This window comes from Rhinolophus hipposideros (genome assembly GCF_964194185.1).
Source record: "Rhinolophus hipposideros genome assembly, chromosome: 9".
Classification (NCBI taxonomy): Eukaryota; Metazoa; Chordata; class Mammalia; order Chiroptera; family Rhinolophidae; genus Rhinolophus; species Rhinolophus hipposideros.
Window position 1 is genome coordinate 42,107,460 of NC_138055.1, and position 12,099 is coordinate 42,119,558.

Consider the following 12,099-nt stretch of genomic DNA (forward strand, 5'->3'; position numbering starts at 1 on the left):
ACTACCTCATCCTTAACCAATTAGTGTCTGGGTTCCTTTTTGAGCCAGACATTATTTCTATTCTCAATAAAGTTCTCCAGAAACTATTCCCTTTACTCTCTGGCAGCAGCGTGGAAACTCTCTCACTGCTGTAGTGCTTGATATGTCTCATATGGGTTTCCCTCTTTGTTGGGCCATTATTTATTTATGTGCCTCACTCCTCTTACTAAATTCTGAGCCCTCTGCGTGCAAGAGTTATTCTTTGCTACCCATCTTTGTAATCGTAACTCAGTTCCTGAAACATAGTGGGAACTTGCTACATATGGATAAATGAGTAATGAGTGGTAGGAGGTAAATCATGTACCTGCTTCTTCTTCAGAACCCATTTGCCAGCCGTGACTGACTGGCCCCTGGAAGGCCTTGATGGCCTGCTGTAAGCAGGACCTTGCTGATGAAGCTTAGGTATACAGGACTGAAGGCAAAGAGGAACAGAGACAGTTCCGTCCATGACCAGTTTGAATCAACTGAATATTGTATCAAGTTAAATTATGCTCAACCAAGGAATGACGAATGCCTCACCCCATGTTTCTCACTCTTTCTCTCGGTATTGATTTATGAGTGTAGCTTACAGAGAGCTGTTGCTAGGGGACAGATTTTCTCAGGTTTCCATTGAAGATATACTCACAAAGAAGCCATGCAATTTGCAAGAACAGCCAACAAAAATCACTGCATGGAGCCCTGTTCATTATAAAAAACATAGCATATCATCAAAAATAAGAAGATTTGGTTTAATTGTACATTCAATCCATTCAAGGGGTGAGTGGACTAAAACTGGCTTGAATTTAGGACACACAATGGTGTGAGGAGCATTCTGGAGATTTCTGTGATTGCTTCTAAATTATTCTTTCATTCAGGTAAACAAATAGTTATTGGGGCACATTCTGAACAGGGAGGGAGTACACAGTGATTAATTAGTAATACTCACCCTAGAAGGAGTTTACAGCCTGGTGGCAGAGAATGACTCACCATTTTTGTAGGTCCACATTAACCAAATAATGGCAATTTCATTTGCTTTAATCTAATGCTACTAATACAACATGGTTTGCATAGTGATCGAGGTATCTGAGAGTATTGTGAATAGAAAATATCTTAGAAGAGGCAGATGCTGGTTAAAGAAGGTATCCTGAGATGTCTGAGCTGAGGCTTGGACAATGTGCATGAATAAGATAAGAAGTGGAGGAGGGAGACACCAGTATTCCAGACAAAGGAGGAAGAAGGAGCAGAGACAGTAAAGTGGGAAGCAGCAAAATATGTGTAGGACACAGCATACTGTTTACTGCTGTTGTAGTATAAAGCATGAGGCAGGGAATGACAAGAATGTCTTTTCCTTGAAACAATGGTTAGATCAAAATACACTGAAAGAAGAGCAGAGGACCCTTATATTTTTGTCCTAGGCTGTTAATCAATTCAACACTGATTCTCAATTTTCCCACTTGTGAGAATAGTATTTTTAATGATATTTTGAGGATAAGTGTTCCATGTGAATAGGTAATAGTACTTTCATTGCTTTCCTATAAATTGAAACAAAAATCCAAATTAGGATTTATACATATAGCTTTGATTATTTATATCTTTAATCGCATTTGTTTCTATAGTCTCACGTATTCAAGGGTTCATCTAGAAAAAAATCTAAGATAAAATTGTTGAGTCATTATTGTGCAATGAAACCATATGATTCTAACCTCATCATTGACTGCGTAATATTCATCTTTGTACCTTTAGGACCTATTGTGGTACTTCACCTATGTTAGGAGCTCAAAAAATATTTGCTGTATCAGTGGGTAAGCAATATTCTAATCTCTCATTTGTCCTTCTCCTTGATAGTATTAGTCTTTGTTCTAAAGCATCCTTTCTGTTTTCTCATTGTACATTTTCCATTAAATTTTACTCTCCTGTTGCTTAGATTATTGTGTGCTTTATTAAGTAACTGTTAATGTGGAAATATCATGAGATTTATTCTTATGAATGTACTTCTAAGGCTAAGGCAGTTGTAACTGGAGAAGCTTTGTTTGAAAATCTTTTGGAAAATACGAAAAAGATGAGCCTTACAGATACACTATGTGAAGTGAATCTAACAACCTATGACTTTTCCAGTCTTAAGACCTTTCTGTCTGTAGCAGAGTTCATCTGACAGATGTGGTGGCCAGGACAGCCTACCACATTGTGGTGTCTGTTTTTTTTTTGGGGGGGGGAACAGGACTTTATTGGGGAACAGTGTGTACTTCCAGGACTTCTTTCCAAGTCAAGTTGTTGTCCTTTCAGTCTTAGTTGTGGAGGACGCAGCTCAGCTCCAGGTCCAGTTGCCGTTGCTAGTTGCAGGGGGCGCAGCCCACCATCCCTTGCAGGGTGTCTGTTTTTTTTAGGGACATGACACTCGGGATGTACAGTCAGTATGAAACCTGCTGCTGAGATTTTCAGAACAGGTCATAGCTCAAAAAAAGGATGTTTGATATAAAAATACTCAGAATACATAATAGAAACCGAGACTTTTTTTTCCACATAGATAATATGCTATTTCTATCTTTTATCAAAATAATTAGACAGGGTTTACTCTTCTTGTAAACATAGTTAACCCTGAAACTATGGGTTATGTCTTGTTCACTGCTGTATCTCCCCAGGCCTGGAGAATTTCCTGGGACATAGTAAGCACTCAATAAATATTTGTTGAATGAATCAATAAGTGAGAGGCAAATATACATTATAGAATCCTCCAGGTGGAAAGGCAGAGAGAGAAAGCTGAGTATTGTGCAAATGGAGAGAAACTGTTTCTTGGTGATAAATATCTAAAGGTAGACATTCTGTAGATTCTATTAAAAACAGAAGAAATATGCTCCCATCCTTGATCTGCTTAAATTCTTTGCAAACACTGATGGCTAGAGCTGCAGAAACACAGTCTAGAAATCTTCCTCTTACAAGTCTAAACTTAGGGTACTTGTAGATGGAAATACCATGAGTTGTCTGCAACCAGTATTAAAAATACTCATACAATCAAGTGACTGTTCAAGGCTGGCATGTGTCCAGAATGGGAAGGAACATAAGAGATTAGCCAACAATTCAGAATCCATGTGAAAAAAAGGAGAGAAATCAGGTAAGATCAATTGGACCCATTTTCCTTCATTACATCTGATGAAGGGTTTCTGATTCCTTAGTGGGGAATCAGAATTGAAAACTATTAGCAGAATCCTATTATGTCCAACTAAGGTTTATTATATGTATACTGATGCAGAAATTCTCAGGTTTATGAAACTGTATGTAGTTCAGAGTGTAGTTTCCAGTATTGTCAATTAACACTCATTGTCTTTTTTTTTTTTTTTTTTTTTTTTAATTAATTTTATTGGGGTGACAATTGTTAGTAAATTTACATAGATTTCAGGTGTACAATTCTCTATTACATCGTCTATAAATCCCATTGTGTGTTCACCACCCAGAATCAGTTCTCCTTCCAACACCATATATTTGATCCCCTTTACCCTCATCACCCACCCCCCACCCCCTTACCCTCTGGTAACCACTAAATTATTGTCTGTGTCTATGAGTTTTTGTTTCTCATTTGTTTGTCTTGTTCTTTTTGGTTTATATACCACATATCAGTGAAATCATAGGGTTCTCTGCTTTTTCTGTCTGACTTGTTTCACTTAGCATTATTCTCTCGAGATCCATCCATGTTGTCACAAATGTTCCTATATCATCTTTCCTTAACGCCGAATAGTATTCCATTGTGTATATGTACCACAACTTCTTTATCCATTCATCTATCGAAGGACATTTTGGTTGTTTCCATGTCTTGGCCACCGTAAACAAAGCTGCAATGAACATTGGCGTACACGTGTCTCTATAGAGAAATGCTTTTATATTTTTGGGGTAGATACCCAGGAGAGCGATTGCTGGGTCATATGGTAATTCCATTTGTATTTTCTTGAGGAACCTCCACACTGCCTTCCATAACGGCTGCACCAGTCTGCATTCCCACCAACAGTGTATGAGAGTTCCTTTTTCTCCACAGCCTCTCCAACACTTGTTACTATTTGTTTTGTTGATGAAAGCCATTCTGACTGGGGTGAGGTGATATCTCATTGTGGTTTTCATTTGCATTTCTCTGATGATTAGCGATGTTGAGCATTTTTTCATATGTCTATTTGCCATTTGTATATCCTCTTTGGAGAAATGTCTCTTCCTCTGTCCATTTTTCAATTGGGTTGTTTGTTTTTTTGTTGTTGAGTTTCATGAGTTCCTTGTATATTTTGGATATTAGCCCCTTATCAGAGGAACTGTTTGCGAAAATCTTCTCCCATTCAGTTGGTTGCCTCATTATTTTGTCAATAGTTTCTTTTGCTGTGCAGAAGCTTTTCAGTTTCATATAATCCCATTTGTTTATTTTAGTTTTTACTTCCATTGCCTTTGGAGTCAAATTCATAAAATGCTCTTTGAACCCAAGGTCCATAAGTTTAGTACCTATGTTTTCTTCAATGCAGTTTATTGTATCAGGTCTTATGCTTAAGTCTTTGATCCATTTTGAATTAATTTTGGTACATGGTGACAGATAGCAGTCCAGTTTCATTCTTTTGCACGTAGCTATCCAATTCTGCCAGCACCATTTATTGAAGAGGCTGTCTTTCGTCCACTGTATGTTTTTAGCTTCTTTGTCAAAAATTATCTGTCCATATTTATGTGGTTTTATTTCTGGGTTCTCAATTCTATTCCATTGGTCTATGTGTCTGTTTTTCCGCCAATACCAAGCTGTTTTGATTATTGTAGCCCTGTAGTACAAGGAAAAATCAGGGAGTGTGATACCTCCAGTATTGTTCTTTTTTTTTAATATTGCTTTGGCTATTCGGGGTCTTTTGTGGTTCCAAACAAATCTGATGATTTTTTGTTCTATTTCTTTAAAAAATGCCATTGGGATTTTAATGGGGATTGCATTAAATCTGTATATGGCTTTGGGTAATATGGCCATTTTAACTATGTTGATTCTTCCAATCCATGAGCACGGAATGTCTTTCCATTTCTTTGTGTCTTCTTCAATTTCTTTCAAAAATGTCTTATAGTTTTCAGCATATAAATCCTTCACATCCTTGGTTAAGTTTATTCCTAGGTATTTTATTCTTTTTGCTGCAATTGCAAAAGGAATTGTTTTTTCTATCTCTTTTTCTGAGATTTCATTGTTGGTATATAGGAAAGCAATGGACTTTTGTACGTTGATTTTGTAGCCAGCAACTTTACTATATTCATTGATTGTTTCTAATAGCTTTTTGGTTGAGTCTTTAGGGTTTTCTATATATAGCATCATGTCATCTGCAAAGAGTGACAATTTAACTTCTTCATTCCCAATTTGGATGCCTTTTATTTCTTTCTCTTGCCTGATAGCTCTGGCGAGGACTTCCAACACTATGTTGAAAAGCAGAGGTGATAGGGGACAACCTTGTCGTGTTCCTGAACGCAGAGCAAAGGGCTTCAGCTTTTCACCATTAATTATGAGGTTAGCTGAGGGCTTGTCGTATATGGCCTTTATTATGTTGAGGTATTTTCCTTCTATACCAATTTTAGTAAGTGTTTTAATCATAAATGGATGTTGTATCTTATCAAATGCTTTTTCTGCATCAATTGATAGAATCATATGATTTTTGTCCTTTATTTTGTTTATGTGATGTATCACATTGATGGATTTGCGAATGTTGAACCATCCTTATGCCCCGGGGATGAACCCCACTTGGTCGTGATGAATAATCTTTTTAATGCATTGTTGTATTCGATTTGCTAGAATTTTGTTTAGGATTTTAGCATCTGTATTCATCAGAGATATAGGTCTGTAGTTTTCTTTTTTTGTGTTGTCCTTACCAGGTTTTGGTATCAGGGTAATGTTGGCCTCATAAAATGAGTTAGGGAGTACTGTCTCTTCTTCAATTTTTTGGAAGAGTTTGAGCAGGATTGGTATTAGATCCTCTTTGAAGGTTTGGTAGAATTCACTGGTGAAGCCATCTGGTCCAGGACTTTTGATTTTGGGAAGGTTTTTGATGACTGATTCAATTTCCTTACTGGTGATCGGCCTGTTAAGATTTTCCAGTTCTTCATGATTCAGCCTTGGAAGGCTGTATGTTTCTAAGAACTTGTCCATTTCTTCTAAGTTATTAAATTTGGTGGCATATAGTCCTTCATAGTATTCTTGGATAATCCTTTGTATTTCTGTGGTGTCCGTGATAACTTCCCCTTTTTCATTTCTGATTTTGTTAATTAGTGTCTTCTCTCTTTTTATCTTAGTGAGTCTAGCCAAGGGTTTGTCGATTTTGTTAATCTTTTCAAAGAACCAGCTTTTTGTCACATTAATTTTTTCTATTGTCTTTTTGTTCTCTATTTCATTTAGTTCTGCTCTGATTTTTGTTATTTCCTTTCTTCTGCTGACCTTGGGTTTCGCTTGTTCTTCTTTTTCTAGTTCTTTAAGCTGTAACATGAGGTTATTTATTTGGGATTTTTCTTGTTTCTTGAGATAGGCCTGTAATGATATAAATTTCCCTCTTAAAACTGCTTTCGCGGCATCCCAAAAATTTTGGTAGGATGTATTTTCATTGTCATTTGTTTCTATGTATCTTTTGAGCTCTCCTCTAATTTCTTCTTTGACCCAGTCGTTCTTTAAAAGTATGTTGTTTAATCTCCATGTATTTGTATTTTTTCCTGCTTTCTTTTTGCAGTTGATATCCAATTTCAAAGCTTTGTGATCAGAGAATATGCTTGGTATGATTTCAATCTTCTTAAATTTGCTGAGGCTGATTTTGTGTCCCAATATATGGTCTATCCTTGAGAATGTTCCATGTACACTAGAAAAGAATGTATAGTCTGATGTTTTAGGATGAAGTGCTCTATATATGTCAATTATGTCCAATTCATCTAATGTGTCATTTAGGGCTGCAATTTCGTTATTTATCTTCTGTTTGGATGATCTATCCATAGCTGTCAATGATGTATTTAAGTCCCCTAGTATAATTGTGTTTTGGTCAATTTCTCCCTTTAGTTCTGTTAGTAGTTGCTTGGTATATTTCGGTGCTCCCTGATTGGGGGCATAAATATTGATGACTGTTATGTCTTCTTGTTGTATAGTCCCCTTTACCATTATGAAATGTCCATCTTTGTCTCTTGTTATCTTTTTCACCCTGAAGTCTGTTTCATCGGAAATCATTATGGCTACACCTGATTTTTTCTGGGTACCATTTGCTTGAAGTGTCAATTTCCACCCTTTCACTTTGAGTCTATGCTTGTCCTTGTAGCTGAGATGTGTCTCTTGTAGGCAGCATATGGTTGGGTTTAGTTTTTTGATCCAATCTGCTACTCTGTGTCTCTTTATTGGTGAGTTCAGTCCATTTACATTTAGGGTGATTATTGATATGTGAGGATTTCCTGTCATTCTGTCTTTAGTTTTCTGGTAAGGCTGTGTCTCCATTGTTTCTTTGCCTTTTTGTTGTTGTCTGTTATTTCTGTGTGGTAGTATTCTATGATGTTTCCCTCTGTTTCTTCTTTTATTACAGTATATATTTCAGATTTGGATGTTTTTTGAGTGGTTACCCTTGAGTTTATGTAAAAGAAAGTTTGATATTTAGAGTATTCCAGTTTCTTCAGTACGCTTACTTTCTCTATTCCCATATTCCAGTTCAGGCCTTTACTCTTCCCCTTTTTATGTTTCGGTTGCCACAAGTTGTCCCTGTTGATGGTGGTCTAATAGCCTCCTTTAGTATTTCTTGTAGTGCAGGTCGTGTATTAGAAAATTCCCTCAGCTTCTGGATGTCTGGAAAGGTCTTTATTCCTCCTTCATATCTAAAGGAGATCTTTGCTGGATATATTATTCTTGGCTCATGATTTCTCTCTTTCAATAGTTTGAATATTTGGTTCCATTCCCTCCTAGCTTGTAGAGTTTCTGCTGAAAAATCTGATGATAATCTAATGGGCTTTCCTTTGTAAGTTACCGTCTTCTTTTCCCTGGCTGCCTTGAGGATTCTTTCTTTGTCATTGATTTTAGACAGCTTCAATACAATGTGCCTTGGTGAAGGCCTGTTGGGATTGAGGTAATTAGGTGTTCTATTTGCTTCTTGGATTCGAGGATCCAGTTCTGTCCACAAGTTTGGGAAGTTCTCATCGACGATTTGTTTGAATATATTCTCTGTTCCCTTCCCTCTTTCTTCTCCTTCTGGTATGCCCATTATTCTTATATTGCTCTTTCTGATGGAGTCAGAAAGTTCTTGTAGAGTTCTTTCATTTCTTTTAAGTCTCAAGTCTCTTTCTTCTTCCCTCTCTGTAAATTCCAGGTTCCTATCTTCGATGTCACTAATTCTTTCCTCCATCTGGTCAACTCTACTAACTAAGCTGGATATTTTATTGTTAATTTCTTCTATTGAGTTCTTAATCTCCAGAAATTCTATTTGGTTCTTTTTCAAGATTTCAATCTCTTTTGTAAAATGCTCATGGTGTTCTTTGATTGTGTTTCTGAGTTCATTAAACTGCCTTTCTGTGTTTTCTTGCATCTCGTTCAGTTTTTTCAGAATTGCGATCTTGAATTCTCTGTCATTTAAATCACAAAGGTCCATATCTCTAAGTTCCTTTTCTGGAGACTTTTCACTTTCTTTCTGAGCTATCTTGTTGCCTTGGTTATTCATGGCAATCACTGATTTACTATTTCTCTTCCTAGACATCTACAGGAGTGTCTTCTGCAACAGGTTGATAGGTATGCGAAGAGCTTTTGGAGTTCCAAAGCTCTTTCTGCACCAGATTCAGAGCCCGTTTGTTTCAGCAGTTCTGTTTACTCCTGCAGGGATCCGCCCAGATAGGTAGAGCCAGGGGCGGGGTGAGTTGTGAGAGGTGGCCCAGAGCAATGGCGGCGACCACCACCACAGCCAGTCCTGCTTCCACAGCTCCCTCCCCTTTGCCGGAACTAGTTGAGCTGCGAATCTGTGTCTGCGGTCCACAGTTCTCAGAACAGCAAATATTCTGTCCTTTGATCCGACACTGCTAGTTTATCGCTTCTAGCACCGGGCAGGTGGGGGCGGGGCGAGCTCTGGGAGGGTAGGGAGGGGGCGGCTAGCCTCCGTGCCTAGGGCTTCCGTTCTCCGCTCGGCAGTGAGGGCTTAAGCCACCGATTTCAGCCCTCTTCCCTCAGTCTTTGCTCCGAGGTCTGCCGCGAGTGAGCGTTTGGTTCAGCGGTTTTGTATGCTGCCCCCTCAGCCCTGTGGGCCGTAAGCGGAGCCCTAGCAGTCCGAGTCCTTCCCTCTCCCGCAGTTGCGGAAGATCCGGGCGCAGCGGGCTCCGAGCACTGAGCTAGGTCTGTGTCCTGCGCCCGCGCGGCTCCGTCTCCGCACTTCTCCTCTCCCTCCTCCCCCGCTCGCGCAATTCACCCACCTGGAGGTGAATTCAGTAGTCGGCCTCTTCGTCTTGCCTGTCTGCTGTGCAAGGAGTCCTTTGTGGAGTTATTGTTGTCCGATTCGTTGTAAATTCCAGGGGAGCGTTACAGAGGCTCACCTCACGCCGCCATTTTGACCTGTTCTCCAACACTCATTGTCTTTGTTATTTATAGAAATTTAAGAAATTGAATTGAGGCATTATTTTCGAAAGGTAGTCTCTAAATAATTGTGTCAATCTTGTGTCCAGAGTACAGAGATGGAATATAGAGAGATGTGCCTCTCGTGTGTGGTGCCCTAGCAATGTTGATTTCAGTCTATGTGTGTGTTATGCAGAGAGCTTATGGGCTTGCACTGGATCTATTAACGTTTCTTTTGCTTAGTCTGTATGTCAGAATTTACCAGATGACTGGCTAGAAATAGGGGTTTGGATGGTGATGACACTACTATTTAAAGTTACCACTTGTATTAGCCTCTATGCTGAGCCCTTTACATGTCATGTATAAACTATCTCATTTAATTCTCTTAAAAACCCTGCAATACTACTATCAATAATAGAAAGGTAGCACCGTGTGTACTATGTGTCAAAATATTTCAAAAATAGGTATTGGTTTACCTATTTCTGTGCATGTTAATTCATTCATTTCTCAGAGTAAATTTAAGGAGGGCTATTACTTTCCCATTTTATAGATGGGGAAACTGAAGCAGAGGCGTTACCTATTCATTGAAGGCTATATGGATGGTATATGGCAGAGCTAGGATTTGAATCCAGGGCCTCTACTTTCATAGTTCAAACTCTTAACTGTGAATATGCCTGTCATATTTTTTAAGGTTAAGGTTATAGACTAAAAGCTGCCTTTTTGTTGTTGTTGTCATTGTTGTTTCCTAAATCTTTTTCAACTGATATTTTCCAATATCAAGATGAGCCAATCTATTTAGATTTCAGGTACATCAGGAAGTCTATTTTCTTATAAGTTTGCCTCACAAAGTTAGTCAAATGAGTACAAAATTTGTAGCTGAAATATAAAATATGAGCTGTTTTACAGCTTACAAACATCACTCTATGTTAGCTGAAATCAAGCACAAGTTCTCTTTTGAGCTAGAGTATTGCTAAAGGTTCAAACTCTTGATTTTTGAAGCACAAGAGAATGGATTGATTCGGAGGGGATTAATCTGCTAAATCTGTACTACTTCTTAGCATTAATATCCAATTTTAAAATAATGCAATTCAAATTGGCCAACTTTACTTCCTGGATCAGTTTCTTTACATGTCCAAAAAGGAAACGGTAGTTTCCTTATTTAAACCTTTGAAATAAACTTTACGGATATTAGATCATAAAAATTTAATTCTCCTGTAGAATTGGATTTCACCCAAACACATTTGCTGTCTTTTTTCTTGTTGTTCAACCTCATCCTGCTTTTTGAATATATTGCTTATAAAGAAAGTAAGTATCCATGTAATATGGTGACATACATGACCCTATAAAAAGACATAGATTCCAGTGACAATCAGCCTTCAGATTTTTACTTTTGTGGATTACACATAGGTGTTGCTAGTCCTGGGACCTCTTCTCTCATTGACAAATATTTATTTATTTAGTGTGCTTTATTTTTCTTTCTTTGTGTTCCCTTGGCTATCCCCCTCTGCAGCCTGGTAGATACTATATCTCAGGAAACAGAATATTACTTTTAATATTAGTACATATATAATCTATCTTCATAAAAATCCTACTACTTCTCTCTGTATATACTGACAATCAAGAGATCAACTTGAGACTATCTGAGGTAGATACAAACTAAGTAGAAGATGTCTTTAAGAACCTTATAATCTTGTTGACAAGATGTCCCAACAGAAAACAATGGAAGTATAGCCGCTGTTTTACGTGGGGGTACTCTTTTAGTATGACTTGCTCCTTTAGTTTATTCAGATCTCTATGCAAAGTTCATCCCCACATAGAGGACTTGATGACTGCCTCATCTAAATTCTATCCCCTTCACATTCTATTCATTTATCCTTCTTCTTTCCCCAGTAGTTCTTATCATTAGCTGATTTTATATTTGTCAGCTTTCTGCACCACTAGTGTATAACTCCAAGTGTGCAGGAACTTTGTTTTGTGCACTGTTCTATGCTCAGTGTCTGGTTGATTGGAGGTACTCAATAAACAGTTGCTGAATGAAGAAAATTCAGGTTGTTTTAGAAAAAAAGTGCAGAATTCACATATATGAATCAAGCATATTTTTTACTTTTGCAGTAGATACACAGTCTAATCCTAAACATTATTTTAGACCTAAGATATAGGGGTAAGTGTTGAACTTTCAAGGATGACTTACCATCACTTTGACCAACCTACTTTGTAAGGACATTAGAAAGACAACTTAGGGCAATTGTCAAGTCCTCTCAGTGATTTGAAACTACTGTATCCACCAATTAGAATTAGAGAAGTACTGTCCTTCAGATCAGTAGTGATCAATGCTGTTGAGCTGTATACAGAACACAGAGCAAGTGACATCTGTTGCCTATTATCAGGAGTAGAAGTCCAAACACTTCAGCTCACTGCATTTTGATATTGGAGTTGCCAAGGAAAACACAGCACAAACACTGGAATGGAAGAAGTCTTTACTTACACAGCATAGAGACAGAGCAAGATCAGCTTCAGTAGTGGGCATCAGTCCCCTATGGCCAGCA